At 46.8% G+C, this 15,820-nt stretch overlaps 1 long non-coding RNA gene across 1 annotated transcript; it reads right to left on the bottom strand.

Annotated features, from left to right (window-relative positions):
- Positions 1-1,572: 1,572 nt before the first annotated feature.
- Positions 1,573-15,729, bottom strand: LOC137521189 (uncharacterized). Its single transcript, XR_011022070.1, has 3 exons — positions 15,641-15,729; positions 1,842-1,946; positions 1,573-1,757 (listed from the first exon to the last, which is right to left on the bottom strand). It is a non-coding gene; the product is annotated as an uncharacterized lncRNA (long non-coding RNA).
- Between the last annotated feature and the right edge of the window lie 91 nt (positions 15,730-15,820).

Genomic DNA, 15,820 nt, shown 5'->3' with positions numbered 1-15,820 from the left:
CCTATTGCGCATGCGCAGTAGACCCGGACTGACGTCACTGAGCAAGTTACTTGGGCTGATTGTGGCTGAAAGGCAGACTGCGGGAGGATGGCGTGGGACTCGCATGTGTTTTATGGGGTGGAAGAAAGCCCTGGCTAAGTATCGATTTTACCGTGATCTCTGGTTTCTTTAACTTATGACCCCTAAGCCTGGTTGAAATAATTCAGGACTGTTCGTGTGAAACAGAAAGGTGACTGTATATCCACATTGCTGCTGAGTGCCATGTTTAACCTTTTCGGGACCACGTGCATTAGATTGTACGCCGCACTTGTGGCTGTTCTAGCCTGATGCGGCGTAGAATCTACGCCGGCCCGCAATTTCCGCTCCCGACGCGATCGTGCGCACCCGGAGGGGGAGATTAAGCTGTCATATGACAGCCGACATCTCCCCCGAGTGATCAGCAGCCATCGCGTATGGCTGCTGATCACGTGATCACTACGATCGCCGTCGGATCGTAGTGATCAGTTTGACAGCTGCGGCAGCAGGGGGGAAAAGAAGAGGATCCACTCACCTCCCTGCCATTCCCGCGACGATCGGCACCCCCCTCCGCTCTGGCCGGCATCTCCGCTTCGTCTGCCGTCAGTGCCGGGTCCCGGTGGCTTGATGACGTCATCAAGCCGCGACCCGGAACTGTTCGTCAGACAAAACGGAGATGCTGGCCGGAGAAGAGGGTCCCATGCGGCTCATCGCTGGAGCCTGGAAGGTAAGTGAAGGCTGCTGGCAGAAGGGGGGGCCCAGGCCACCATGGGGGGACACAAAACCAGCCAGCCACAGACGGGATCCTGACCCCCCCCCCCCCCAAATGCGCGCACCCCCTTCCCGCGCAAAATGCCTGGTCCTTAAGGGGGGGTAGGTGGCCGGTCCCGAAAAGGTTAATATGGTGCTTTCATAAATCTTCTCTAACAAAACACATTCTCATGGCTACTAATCCACATGCTGGTTTAGGAACCTTTGGTTAGGCCTCTTTCAGACGGGAGACTGAGCTGTGCGCTTGCCGAGCAGTTCAGCGTCCCGTCTGCTGCCTACCAGTGCAATTTACAGGGAACCTGAAGTGGAAGGGCTATGGAGGCTGCCATATTTATTTCCTTTTGAACAATACCAGTTGTTTGGCATCCTGTAGATCTCTTTGGATACAGTAGTGCCTGAATCACACCAGATACAAGCATGCAGCTAATTTGAATGTCAAACACCTGATCTGCTGCATGCTACTTCTAAAAGTATCAAAGCTAGAGGATCAGCAGGACAGCCAGGCAACTGGTATTGCTTAAAAGGAAATCAATATGGTGGCCTCCATACATCTCTCTCGCTTCAGGTTCCCTTTAAATGCAGCGGTTGTAACATCACCATGTTGAGACTTGCGGCTGTGCTCACATCTGACTCTGGTCCCCGTGTGTGTGTGTGTGTGTGTGTGTGTGTGTGTGTGTGGGGGGGGGGGGGGCTATTAAGCACCCAGCAAGTTCAGGAGAGTAGCTGACAGTTGGTGAATTAAATTCAGTAAGTGCTGACACAATGCATGGGACCTTCGTTCCGATGTGATTTTTCGGCAATGTGATTGCAGTTTTATTCATTACAATGAAAGGAAATCACAATGCGTCTGCATATCTTCTTCAGCATCCATGCGTTACGATTTCACTGTGAATCCCAACACATGAATGGGGAGATTGAACAGTGTAGTCTATGTACTTCTGATGTCCCGCGGATCGTATTGCCACAAATCACTGCAAAGAAAAACAAAAAAACAATGTGGGTAAAGGGGTTAAAGCAATCAGTTTTTCTGATAAATAAAAAAAAAAAAATGATACCTTGATACCTCAGGTAAAGTGCTTCAAAGCTCTGAACAGAGAAAGTGCTACCTGCCTTTTATGTTTCGACCTCTCCTTCGCCTCTCAAAAGTGCAGGTCAGAGTGCTGTAGGGGAGACACAACAGGTTAATCTCAGTCATGTGACGAGGGGGAAAGGGAATACTGCAATCTCGCCTGTTTTGCATTGAATTCAATACGATAACCTGTGGGGAATAGGTGCCCGCAGTATAGGTAGCCAGGAATAGGTGCCCCCAGTATAGGTAGCCAGGAATAGGTGCCCCAGTATAGGTAACCAAGCATAGGTGCCCCAGTATAGGTAGCCAGGAATAGGTGCCCCCAGTATAGGTAACCAAGCATAGGTGCCCCCAGTATAGGTAGCCAGGAATAGGTGCCCCAGTATAGGTAGCCAGGAATAGGTGCCCCAGTATAGGTAACCAAGCTTAGGTGCCCCAGTATAGGTAACTAAGCATAGGTGCCCCAGTATAGGTAGCCAGGAATAGGTGCCCCAGTATAGGTAGCCAGGAATAGGTGCCCTATTGCCTACAAAAAATATCTTAAACACCATATAAATTGCAGGGATGCTCTTTCAAGTAGATACGAATATGTAGCTACTCTGATTTGAAATGTAAATTAAACCGCTGTGACTGCAGGAGATAGCTGGGAGGCGTGGTTAAGGGATTAGTTGCCCACGAGGGAGAGTTAAAGGGAGTTAAAGGGAACCCAAACTGAGAGGGATATGGACGTTTCCCTTTAACCACTTCGCCGCCCGGGTACAGTATGTTTACACGCTGTCCGCGCTCCCGCTCGCACGTGTGCGCGCTCCCACGCTCGTGCACGCCGCTGGCCGCTTGCCCGGAGATCAATGAACGGGAAAAACCATTCCCTTTCGTTGATCTCTGCCCCCAGCAATGATCGGCTGCTAGCGCGATCATTGTGAAAAAAATAAGTTTCCCAGCCTCCATACTTCCGACGCTTACAGGATGCATTCCCAAAAATGTACTGTAAAACTACACCCAAAAACATTTTTCATATACAAATACATTCTTGTACATTATAAATTAACTCATTAACTCCCACACTCCCCAATTGCTATCATTTTTTTTTGTCAGACACGTCTTCAGCTTCTCCTAGGTTTTAGCAATATCAGCAATTTCCCTGAGAGCCAGACAGGAGAAATACCGATTGGGCCAATCAAAGTGTGGGGATCTCGTCCTACAAAGTAAGTTAGTAGTGCATGCTACAGCAGTAGCGTGCCTACTTTGAAAATTGTATTTGCGCTGCCACACTAAGCTGCACTGCTTGAGCATTGTAGCTTAGTGAATCAACCCCTACTGACTTGTAGGTCAGCCAGATGTAGACATCAAAAGAGCCACATCTGGCTCCCGAGCCATAGGTTCCCTACCCCTGTGCTAGAGGTTTTTGGTGTGCACTGGGCCTAAGAGTTTAGGTCATAGTAAAATGTTGATAAATAATACTGATATTCTACCATCCATCCCATTTTATTGTGGTATAAATACAGATGAATGTGAAGTTAAAGGGACACTTAAACCATAAAAAAGAGAGTTTTACTCACCTGGGGCTTCTACCAGCCCCCTGCAGCAGTCCTGTGCCCTCGCAGTCACTCACTAATCCTCTGGTCCCCCGCTGCCAGCTAGTTTTGTTTTTGCCGACAGGCCCGGCCACGCGTAGCTTCCTCCGCATTCCCGACTGCAATTAGTGCTATTGCTGGCCGCAACGCGTACAAAAATACGCGTTGCCGCATATCTATGCGTTGGTAACTTGTATGCGTTGCGGCCCGCAATAGCGCTAATTGCAGTCGGGAATGCAGAGGAAGCTACGCGTGGCAAGTCCTGTCGGCAAAAACGGAACTAGCTGGCAGCGGGGTACCAGAGGATTAGTGAGTGGCTGCGAGGGCCCAGGACTGCTGCAGGGGGCTGGTAGAAGCCCCAGGTGAGTAAAACTCATTTTTATTTCTGGCTTAAGTGTCCCTTTAGGCTGGTTTCACAGTGGGATGTTAAAGTCCCACGTTACAGCAGCCAGTAACGCAGCCTAACTCACAGCACTGTAAAATCAATGTGCTGTTCACAGTGCACACGTTGCGTTACATAGTAACGCAGCACGTTTAAACAAAGTGCTGCATGCTGTACGGTATACTGGGCTAAGGCACGTTAGACTGTTTGCACATGCTCAGTAATGTTGGAGGAGGAGGTCTCCCCTCCTCCTCAGCGGCCAGCCACATGGCTAATTAATATTCACTGCACTGTGGTGACTCCTGGTAAGACTGTATTGTTGTCCGGATCATGAACGAATCGTTCATTTGATCCGGATCTTTTTTTGTCGAATCATCCAGATCATCACAATGAAAGTTTTGGTTCACAGTGGATGTCAGTCTGGAAGAAACAGGAACATACAGAATGTACAGTGCAGGGAAAGTCCTGTCCTGCTAGTCATTTCACCCAGTCTGCTTCCCTAGTAAAATTATTCAAATGACTCTGATGTCCCTATCACAATTTATGGTGCCGATATTTCATTTAGAAATAAAGGTGCATTTTTTCAATTTGCGTCCATCACTATTTATAAGCTTATAATTTTAAATAATATAATAACATATTCTCTTGACATGCATATTTAAAAAGTTCAGACCCTTGGGTAACTATTTATGTTGTTTTTGTTTTATTGTATTTTTTATTTTTTTAATAAAAAAAGTGTATGTGGGTAATTTTTGGTGTGGGAGGGAACTGCTAATTTTAAATGTAAAATAATATTTTATTTTTTTTTTATTAAAAATGTATGTGGGTGCAGTTTACTATTTGGCCACAAGATGGCCACAGTGAAAAAAGTCCTGGATGCGAACGATCTCGCATCCAGGAACTAAAATGCTGAGGAGAAGTTTCCTGGGGGCAGAAATACCGCGCTCTCTGGAGAGAAAGCGTCGGTATTTCTGCGGGAAAGGTAGATCGGTGAATGGGAATTATATTCCCATTCACTGATCGGGGGGCTGGCGGCGGGCAGCGGGAGTGCGCCCGATCGCGCGCACCAGCCGGCGGCAGCAGCAGTGCCTATCTGGACGAGGAAGCTCGTCCAGATAGGACGAACTGGCTAGACCACATTTTTCAAACAATAACACTTAGCATCGGATGTTTGGATATAAGGTTATATAGACTTTTGTATAATAGATGACAAATGCCTTTTTCAAAAGTGGTTGTGGCTGGCCAGAAGGGAGGGGGCGATCCAGTAGAAAAGAAAACATTGTACAGCGCCATGGAAAATGTTGGGCACTTTATAAATCAATAATAATTATATACAACTGTTTGGCAGACAGTATGTAAAAATATTGTGCGGTTTTTTGTTTAAAGAGAACCCGAGGTGTGTTTAAAGAATGTTATCTGCATACAGAGGCTGGATCTGCCTATACAGCCCAGCCTCTGTTGCTATCCCAAACCCCACTAAGGTCCCCCTGCACGCTACAATCCCTCATAAATCACAGCCATGCTGTGAGGCCCTGTTTACATCTGTAGTGTCAGTCTCAGCTGCTCCCCCGCCTCCTGCATAGCTCCGGTCCCTGCCCCCGTCCCTTCCCTCCAATCAGCAGGGAGGGAAGGGATGCAGGCGGGGACTGGAGTTCTGCAGGAGGCGGGGAGAGCAGCAGACTGACACTATAGAGATAAACACAGCCAGCTCTGACAAGCTGTTTGTCAGCAGCGTGGCTGTGATTTATGAGGGATTGCAGAGTGCAGGGGGACCTTATGGGGGTTTGGGATAGCAACAGAGGCTGGGCTGTATAGGCAGATCCAGCCTCTGTATGCAGATAATATTCTTCAAACCCACCTCGGGTTCTCTTTAAAAATAATGTTTTAAATTTTTTTTTACAATTTTTCGTTTAAAAATGTTTTAAAAAATATTGTACTGTTTTTCGTTTAAAAATAATGTGTAAAAAATTATAAATCATTAAATAATGTGTAATCATGAGAAGCAGTTATAAAACATTAAAAGTCTCCGGGCGCCGCTTTTAAAACGTTGTTTTTCTCCGGCGCCCTTTTTTCCTGTTGGGCGCCCATTTAACGATATTTATTATGGGAGTGAATGGCGGCGCCCTTTTTGTCCACCTGCCTCATGCGCCCAAATTTCCTGCTTCCGTATGTAGTACATAGCATTGTCAGCATTATCAGCCTAGGAATACTACAGTATGTACATGCAATAGAGCCAGGGATTTCTGTAAGCTGTAGAAGAGGAATAGGAGGGAGAGGGAGTAGAGATGGGAAGTTCGGATCTTTTCAATGATCCGGATGATTCGGATCATTGAAAAGATCCGGATCTTTGATCCGAATCTCGGATCATTTTACTAAGGAAGCATTCGGGGGTGAAATGAATAGCAGGACAGGTATTTCCCTGCTGTGGACAGGGACGGATCTAGACCAAGTTGCCCCAAGTTGCGCCTGGGGCAAGGTCAGGTTTTGGCGCCTAAACTGCCATTCCCCATCCAAATTTTGCCGCCTTTTTAAAGAATTCAACAAACTGCGCCTGGGGCAAGAGACCCGCTTGCCCCCCCTAGATCCGTCCCTGGCTGTGGACAGGAGAAGGGGAGGGGGGTGGACACACAGAGAAGGGGAGAAGATGGACAGAGGGCAGGGAGTGGACAGAGAAGGGAGGAGGGACGAGTAGAGAGCAGAAATGTTTGCACACAATACCCACATGCTGCAATCATATGCTTTAGGCAGCAGGTGAACACAGCTCCACTCCACCACTTCTACTGCAGTGCTCGACCCAGGTTAGCAAGACCAAGGATACAATACAGAGGAAATGGTCCGCACTTATCAGATTAAAGCAACCTTTATTGAGGACATATCCCAATTAAAACTCGACAGGCATCATGGCTGACATGTTTCGGACTCAACTGTCCTTAATCATAGCACACATACAAATGGCAATTCAAACACATAAATAGCAGTGTGGGCGTGTGGTGCCCGCCCTAGGATCATCCCCATATGGGGAGTGGTCACTCCACAAGGAAGTATGGCTGGAGGGTACCACAACCGCCCACACATACATGCAGATTGGTGTATCACACCCATTAAAATGCATCCAAACATAGAAATGCATATAAAAACAATTATATGTACAATTTAAAAACCAGGAGCAGGTAACCCGAAAGCTCCCAAAAATGCAAAACAACAAAAGCACATATTGGGAGGTAACTGCCTAAGCAACCGAAGAGGAAAGACGACAGAGGGGGGGGGGGGTAAAGTCAATGACCCGATTGTCTTGGGTCTGGAGGTCAGGGAAAGGTATTTCAACTAAGTGATAGTAGCCAAATCCCATCTGGCATTTAGTCCATATGGGACCCTGGTGTTAAGCTTAAAGATCCACTCTGCCTCCTTTCTTAGAAGCCTTTTATACAAATCCCCTCCTCTTTTGGATGGCGTGACCTTCTCTATTCCGCAAAAGGAGAAACTAGTCATGCTCCCTCCATGAACCTCTCGGAAGTGCCTGGCGACATTGGTGATGTGAGTTGTGTGCCAATGTGCTCCCAAATAATGCTCCGCCACCCTCTGCCTCAAGGGCCTAGTGGTACACCCCACGTACTGCAGCGAACATGCTCCACAAGAGATAAGGTACACCACATATCTTGTGCCGCAATTAATAAACTGTGAAATAGGGAAACTTCTGCCACTGGTAGCAGAGACGGCAGTTTTGGATTTAGCATGAACATGGCAGTATTTGCAGGTCGCCAACCCACATCTGTGAGAACCAACTGTGGTTAACCACGTTTTACCTGTGACCCCTGTATTAAACATACTGGGAGACAAAGTGTGACCCAAGGTTGGTGCACGTCTACTTGCATATCTGACTCCATTGCTAAGTATGCTGGAAAGATCCATATCAGTTTGAAGCATTGGAAGATATTTGGCAATAATTGCATTCACCTGTTTATATTCACTTGAGTACATGGTGACAAAAGTTGGTTTCCAGGGTTCAGGATTCTGTGGTACCCGAGGATTGACCAAATCGGTTCTGGACTTCTTGGCCACTCTATCCCTCCCCCTCTTAATACACCACTCTGGGTATCCCCTTGCTCTTAGACGGAAAGCAGCTGTGTTTAGCTCCTGTTCCATGTGGTTAACGTCGGAGCAATTGCGTTTCACCCTCGTGAACTCACCCACAGGAATACCACGAATTGTATGTATAGGGTGGCAGCTATCTGCCCTTAAGACTGTGTTACCACTGGATGGTTTCCTGTAGGTGATAGTCAGGATGCTGCCCCGCTCAGTATCACCTCTTAATTCCAAGTCCAAATAGCTGATGGAATCAGTACCCACCACATGTGTGAATTGGAGATTCAAATCGTTTAGATTGAAGTGCTCCATCAGGTCCCCAACTTGATCCACGTCACCCTTCCAAATAAGCAAGAGGTCGTCGATGTACCTCCCGTACCACACAACGTCCTCCATGCGACGGCAGGCACCCCCAAAGACGTAGCGCTCTTCCCACCATCCCATGTATAGGTTAGCTAGGGACGGGGAAAACTTGGCGCCCATGGAAGCGCCACGCCTCTGGAGGAAAAACCTGCCGTCAAACATGAAGTAATTGTGGGCCAGGAGGTACTCGACAGCCATGAGTATGAAAGTGCAGAGATCTGCAGAGTAATTGGAGTAACGGGTGAGGTGGAAATTAAGTGCCTGAAGGGCTGATGTATGGGGAATACATGAGTACAACGACTTCACATCTATAGTAACCCACACATAGCCCCTCTTCCACTGGAAATTGTCCAGACTGGCCAAAAGGTGCTTGGTATCCTTAACATACCCAGGCAGCCGTCGGACAAGAGGCTGCAAAAGGGAATCCACCCAGCAGCCCAAACGTTCGCCCAGGGACCCAATGCCTGCCACTATTGGTCTGCCCTCAGGAGGGTAGCCAGGTTTGTGGATCTTGGGTAAGTGGTGGAATATAGGAACCACAGGAAACTTCACCCCCAAATATTCACACATCCTGTGGTCGAAGATACCCATGCTCTCACCACAGGACAAAAGGTTCAACAACTTGGCCTGAAATTCAGATGTAGGATCTGCCGTCAGGCCAAGGTAAGTGTCCCCATCATTGAGTTGTCTAAGAGCCTCGTCTCTATATGCGTCACTATCCAAGATCACTACCGAACCGCCTTTGTCTGCATTTCTAATCACAATAGTATTGTTATTTTGCAGACCTTTTAATGCAGCACGTTCGGCAGCAGTGATGTTGGATGAACCTGTTCCTAAAGAGCCCCAAGCCAACGAGAGGAGATCCCTCTCAACCAGTTCCTGGAACTGTTCTACACATGGGGATCTCTCAGAAACAGGGTAAAATTCGGGATTTCTGACCTGTATGGGCTTGGTGTCATCCAGGGATACCAGACCAGTGCTATCAGATGCCAGGGTTTCCAAAGTCCATCTCGCACAGGTATCCCTAAAGTCACCAATATTGGAAAGATCCTCATGTTGTGGGGGGACATTTAACTGATGTACCCTTTCGGGACCATCAAAATGCTTCCTGAAGAGGAGGGACCGGACAAACCTGTTAACATCCAAAATTGTCTCAAAGACATTAAAGTGATGGGTGGGAGCAAAGGATAAACCTTTTGAAAGAATTTTTATTTCATCATCATTTAAAACATAGCATGACAAATTAACCACATTATTTGTAAGTTCTCCCAAATTAGACATCTCACACCTTATTTTGCGGTTTTTGCGCCCTGCTCTTCGGGTTTTCTTCCTCTCTCCCCCCTCTTCCTGTAATGTCTTTGCCTCCTGTAATAGGACGTCTGACCCTGTTGGTTTTTTGGAGATGGACCTTGACCCCCCTTATTGTTGGTACCTTGGACCTGCGAGTTGGCATTAAGCTGTGTACTATTGGCCAGGGAAGGATCCCTAGGTGTCCTCAAAGGGACCCCATTGAACTCAGTGGCCTCGGGTGAGCTAAAACTAACCCTACGTCTGTTGCGCCACTTGTCCCGTGAACGGGACCTGTGTCTATTGGGACCCGGAGATCTGGGCATAGTTTCCCAGCGTCCCCATTCATAAACCACTTTCTTTGTATAATCGTCTGTGTCTCTGACATATTTAATACGTTTCATATCTGTGATAAGAATTTCCATGTTCATAATATTGTCTAACATTTTAGCGTTTAGATCATCATACATTTTAGGATTGTGCAATTTATTTATCGAACTCTTAATATCAGCTACTTTAAGATTCAGTTCTACTAATTTGTTTTCTTCGTATGAAATAATAAGACGCATGAGCTTAAGCGAACAGTCAGTGAGAATTTCATTCCATTCTAGAACGAACTGTTCTGAGTAGATGGTGGTTGGAACTTTCTTGATACGTAGGCCACGTGGGATGATTTCCTCAGCCACGTACTGTTTAAGGCTAGACAAGTCCCACCATACTTTAGTTTCCTTAGCCAAAACATCCTCTAATTTCAAAAAGGCTGTTCGCATACTTAGGTCAGGATCTAGTTCAGCTACATTACAATTTTTAGAAAACACAGAAGCAAATTTGTGGCAACGGTCCTCATTATAGGCAAGTTCACCAAGAGGAATAATATGCTTTTCCACATGTGTGGCTACTTGGGGAACATTATCAACGGGGTCCCCTTCGGCATGGGTATAAATATGGGGGTCCAGCACAGGAACAGATTTCTGGTGTGTAATTTCCTTTTCAATAGCCAAGGATTCACATGGCACCAAAGATGTGCCACTGTCACAGGCAATGGGTACAGCAGGAAGAACATCTTTAGAACAAACAGGCACAATGGATGCAGTGGATACAGTCCCCATATGCTGGACATAGATTACCTCCTCAGGAGCCTCCAATTCAGATGCTAGAACCACGGAGGTGGCGGTCTTAGGGATATTCAGAAGATCTCTCACCATATCCCTGTAGTTGGGTCTCGGCTGGAGAGAGACATCTCCACTGACTACTCGGTCGCTCTCCGTCCGGAGGAAGCAGTCTCTAGGACGTGCGCCCAGGTTTGACGTCACTTCCCCTCCTCGCTGGCCACACCAGGATCCAAGGGAGTGACGTCGATGTTCCTCTGCTGTTCCGGAATTCCGTTGAGTCACAGGCTCCCGCTGTAGCTGCGACCATGTACGCAAGGTCACCGGCACCCCAGCGGGGCCAACAGCGCCACACTGGTCAGCCCGATCCTCCGCAAGGTAATGCAATTGCGCACTCTGAATGTCAGAATTCGTACCTTCTGCGGAAGTCAGGGCAGCATTCTCTGGGAGTGAGGCAGGTGTCACAGGGGCTCCAGCTGGTCGCGATGTTTTAGAGATAGAGTCCTTGCCGTCCTTCAGGTGAACCCTGCCAGTGGCTCGCGGCAAGGCTGTAGCAGATGTATTGCTTCTAAGGGAACGCTGCTCCTTAGTAGCCATGATCGTATGTAGATGCCAGGCCGATAGATTGTGTCAAATTATGACAAGTCCTTATAAGGTTCAGTGGAGGAGCAAGTGTATAGCTCAAGTAGATCAAGGCAGCAGGTGAACACAGCTCCACTCCACCACTTCTACTGCAGTGCTCGACCCAGGTTAGCAAGACCAAGGATACAATACAGAGGAAATGGTCCGCACTTATCAGATTAAAGCAACCTTTATTGAGGACATATCCCAATTAAAACTCGACAGGCATCATGGCTGACATGTTTCGGACTCAACTGTCCTTAATCATAGCACACATACAAATGGCAATTCAAACACATAAATAGCAGTGTGGGCGTGTGGTGCCCGCCCTAGGATCATCCCCATATGGGGAGTGGTCACTCCACAAGGAAGTATGGCTGGAGGGTACCACAACCGCCCACACATACATGCAGATTGGTGTATCACACCCATTAAAATGCATCCAAACATAGAAATGCATATAAAAACAATTATATGTACAATTTAAAAACCAGGAGCAGGTAACCCGAAAGCTCCCAAAAATGCAAAACAACAAAAGCACATATTGGGAGGTAACTGCCTAAGCAACCGAAGAGGAAAGACGACAGAGGGGGGGTAAAGTCAATGACCCGATTGTCTTGGGTCTGGAGGTCAGGGAAAGGTATTTCAACTAAGTGATAGTAGCCAAATCCCATCTGGCATTTAGTCCATATGGGACCCTGGTGTTAAGCTTAAAGATCCACTCTGCCTCCTTTCTTAGAAGCCTTTTATACAAATCCCCTCCTCTTTTGGATGGCGTGACCTTCTCTATTCCGCAAAAGGAGAAACTAGTCATGCTCCCTCCATGAACCTCTCGGAAGTGCCTGGCGACATTGGTGATGTGAGTTGTGTGCCAATGTGCTCCCAAATAATGCTCCGCCACCCTCTGCCTCAAGGGCCTAGTGGTACACCCCACGTACTGCAGCGAACATGCTCCACAAGAGATAAGGTACACCACATATCTTGTGCCGCAATTAATAAAATCATATGCTTTACATGTATTTCACCTATTATATGCTCATCTGTGTACGTTGAAAGCAAACGTCGCACAGTGAAATAAAGCATTCCCCAAAGCATTCCCAGAAGTGAAGTGCAGCTGTTTAGAGCAGTGCAGGAGGATCATATTGTGTTGCAATCACAGTGCCTGCAAACTGAGCTGTGCTAAAAGCTTCCAATCTGTTCACTGTGCACAACTATGGAACAGACAGCCTTTAACCCCCCTGGCGGTAACCCCGTCTCAGAGACGGGGTGGAAAGCCACAGCAAATAACGGTAACCCCGTGTGTAGCACGGGGTAGCCATGTGGCTCACCTCTCTCTGCCCAGCAGTGATCGGCGCTCCCCCCGCTGGCTCAATCTCCCGCAGGAGACATCAGCTGCAGCTCTGGCAGCTTCCCGTCCGTCCTCTCCCCGTTATGTCCCCGTTTTCTGGGCCCCCCCCCTGCATGGGGTAGCAATGCGCTCACCTCCCTGGCTGGGGTAGCAATGCGCTCACCTCCCTGGCTGGATCGGCGATCGGCGCTCCCCTCTCCCGCAGGAGACATCAGCGGCTGCTTCCCCTCCTCTCCCCATCTGCTGGCCGGTCTCCCCCGGTCTGATTTCCGCTCCTCCCTCCGATCGTGTGCCCCTGCCCCGCCGCGCATTGACGTCATCGGCGTGATGACGTCATCAGTGCCTGATCGGCACTTGTAACAAAAAAAAAAAAAATCAATAAAGAAAAAAAAAAAGTTATATGAAAAAATGTAAATGTAAATAAAATAAAATAAAATGTAAATAAAATAAACACCCCCCCCCACCCCCCACCCACATACACACACATATATAAAATAAAGTAACACACACACACACACACACACACACAAATAAAGCTACATACTTTCAATACAAAAAAAAAAAAAATGACCACACACACACAAAAAAAAACAATGTACACATAAATAAAGTTACATACAAGCTACACTTGTTACAAACTTACCTCAGAGAGATTTCAGAGATTTGATTTGATTCTCTCTGCTTCATTGATCTGCGTCCATGGCGTCCAAGCGTGCGTCCAGCGCAAAAGCTGTTCTTCAGCTGCAGGAAAGTGACAGCGAACTTGACGCACTTGATGCAAGCGATAGCGAATCCTGGCAAAGTTCGTCGTCTGATGCTGAAAGCGACAGCGGTGAGGATTCGTCGCTTGATGTCCGAGATGTGCGCACCTGGTGCGCAATTGATTGCAGTACGCCTCAAGCTCCGCCGCCGAGATTCCCATTCACTGGTTCATCAGGTTTGAAGGTGGAGGTGGAAGGCAGCGACCCCTTGACGTACCTGAAATTGTTTCTGACAGCTGACGTCATCGACAAAATTGTTTCTGAGACAAACAGGTACGCAGAGCAGCAAATGGCGACTTCACATCTGAGGTGTTCCAGAGTCAGAGCATGGGAACCGGTGACCTCAGATGTCATTTGGCAGTTCCTGGGCCTAATCATCTTACAAGGAGTTGTGGGGAAACCAATGCAGAAAATGTATTGGTCCACCAATCATTTACTGGCTACTCCTTTCTTTGGATGCGTCATGTCGGAATATAAATTTTCTTTGATTATGAAGTTCCTACATTTTACAAATAACGAGGAATATGACGAAAACACACATCCGGCACCGAAACTTCGTAAAATTTGGGATGTAAGCCAACTTATACTGAGGAACTTCAAGCAGACCTATGTGCCTGAGCGAGACATCAGCATCGATGAAAGCCTCATGGCATATAAAGGACGGCTCAGCTGGATACAATATATTGCGTCTAAAAGGGCACGATTTGGGATAAAATCTTATCGCCTGTGTGAATCCAGCTCTGGATATATATGGAATGCCGTTATCTACACAGGAAAGGGGACAACATTTAGCGAGACTTTCCGCAGCTATGGTCTGGCCACGTCCTCTGTCCTGACACTTCTCGAGCCACTTCTAAATCAGGGCTACTGTGTCACAACCGACAATTTTTATACCTCTCCTGAGCTAATTGAGGTCCTTTTGCATAACCGAACTGATTGCTATGGCACAGTTAGGCCTAACAGGCGCGACATGCCAACGTCATTTGGCGCCAAAAAGCTTAAGCCTGGAGACATTGTGGCCTGGCAAAAAGGCAAAATTCTGGCGCTGAGATGGCGGGACAAAAAAGACGTGTGTCTGATGAGCACCGTGCACAATACCGCCACAGTGACAGTCCACACAAGAGGTGGGAAAGAGGTCGTCAAACCACAGCTTGTGTTGGATTACAACAACACTATGGGAGGCGTGGACAAATCTGACCAGGAGACCACCTTCTATCCAGCGATGCGGAAACAACAAAAAAAATATTATAAGAAAATTTTTCGGCATCTTCTGGAGCAGTGTCTTTGGAACTCCTATGTGCTCTTCAAAAAATATAGCGACCAGCCCGGGATTCATGCTGACTTTATTTGGAAAGTTGTGGAGTCCATATTTGTTACACACCAAAGTTCACCCACAGCGGCGAGGAGACCTGGACGTCATGGTGCTGGAGTGGTAAATCCAGAACGCCTAACTGCACGTCACTTTGTGGAATACGTCCCGCCGACAGAAAAAAAGGCAACACCAAGTCGGATGTGCGTCGTTTGCTGCTCAAAGAAGGACAGCAGTGGCAAAAAAATAAGAAAAGAAACCAGTTTCCACTGTCCTGACTGTGACGTGGGTCTTTGTGCAGTCCCATGTTTCAAAATTTACCATACCCGGGAGCTTTATTAGGTTTTTTTTTTCTGATTAGCATTACATTCATTACATTGTATTATTTTATTTGTATTATTTTTTCATGCAAAAAAGTATGAATTTATTTGCATTACTCTTTCATGCTAAATTATCTGTGGGGATGTGCAGATATATTATATCCGGGAGCTTTATTAGCTTTTTTCTGATTTGCATTATTTTTTCATGCAAAAAAGTATGAGTTTATTTTTATTACCCTTTCATGGTAAATTAACTGCAGTACTGTGTTTATGATCTTGTTATTTATTAATATGTCTGATTTTTATGTTGTGCATTTTTTGAAATGTAAGGTAGTTTATAAATCCTTGCATTGAAAAAAAAAGTAGTTGCGTCTGTCTATTTATTTATTTATATAAATTCTTAGCACTAGTTAAAATTAGATATGAGTAGGTTATTGCTATTTGCTAACAATTACAGGTCAAAAGAAAACTACACATTTCCATCACAAAAATTGTACCGCTTTTAGGAAGTAATTCCAGCAGTAATCATACCGCCAAGGAGGTTAATGAGCAGCACTTTACAGCCAGTATGTGTGCTCTACACATATCTGGCAGTGGCACCCATGTCCCCTCTCTCTCTCTCATCTACCTGTCTCCCTGCAAGGCTGGCTCCCATCCAACAGAGGATCGATCTCAGCTCTGCTTCCAGGACCCCGCCCGTTGAGAGGGGGCGTGTCGATCCTGGCCCCGCCCCTTTTGTGATCCGAATCACTCATTTTGATGATTCGACTCACAAAATAGATTCGGATCAAAGATCCAAATAGTTCAT

Source organism: Hyperolius riggenbachi, chromosome 6 (assembly GCF_040937935.1).
Source record: "Hyperolius riggenbachi isolate aHypRig1 chromosome 6, aHypRig1.pri, whole genome shotgun sequence".
In the NCBI taxonomy this organism is placed as follows: domain Eukaryota; kingdom Metazoa; phylum Chordata; class Amphibia; order Anura; family Hyperoliidae; genus Hyperolius; species Hyperolius riggenbachi.
This window is presented reverse-complemented; position numbering and strand designations above follow the sequence as displayed.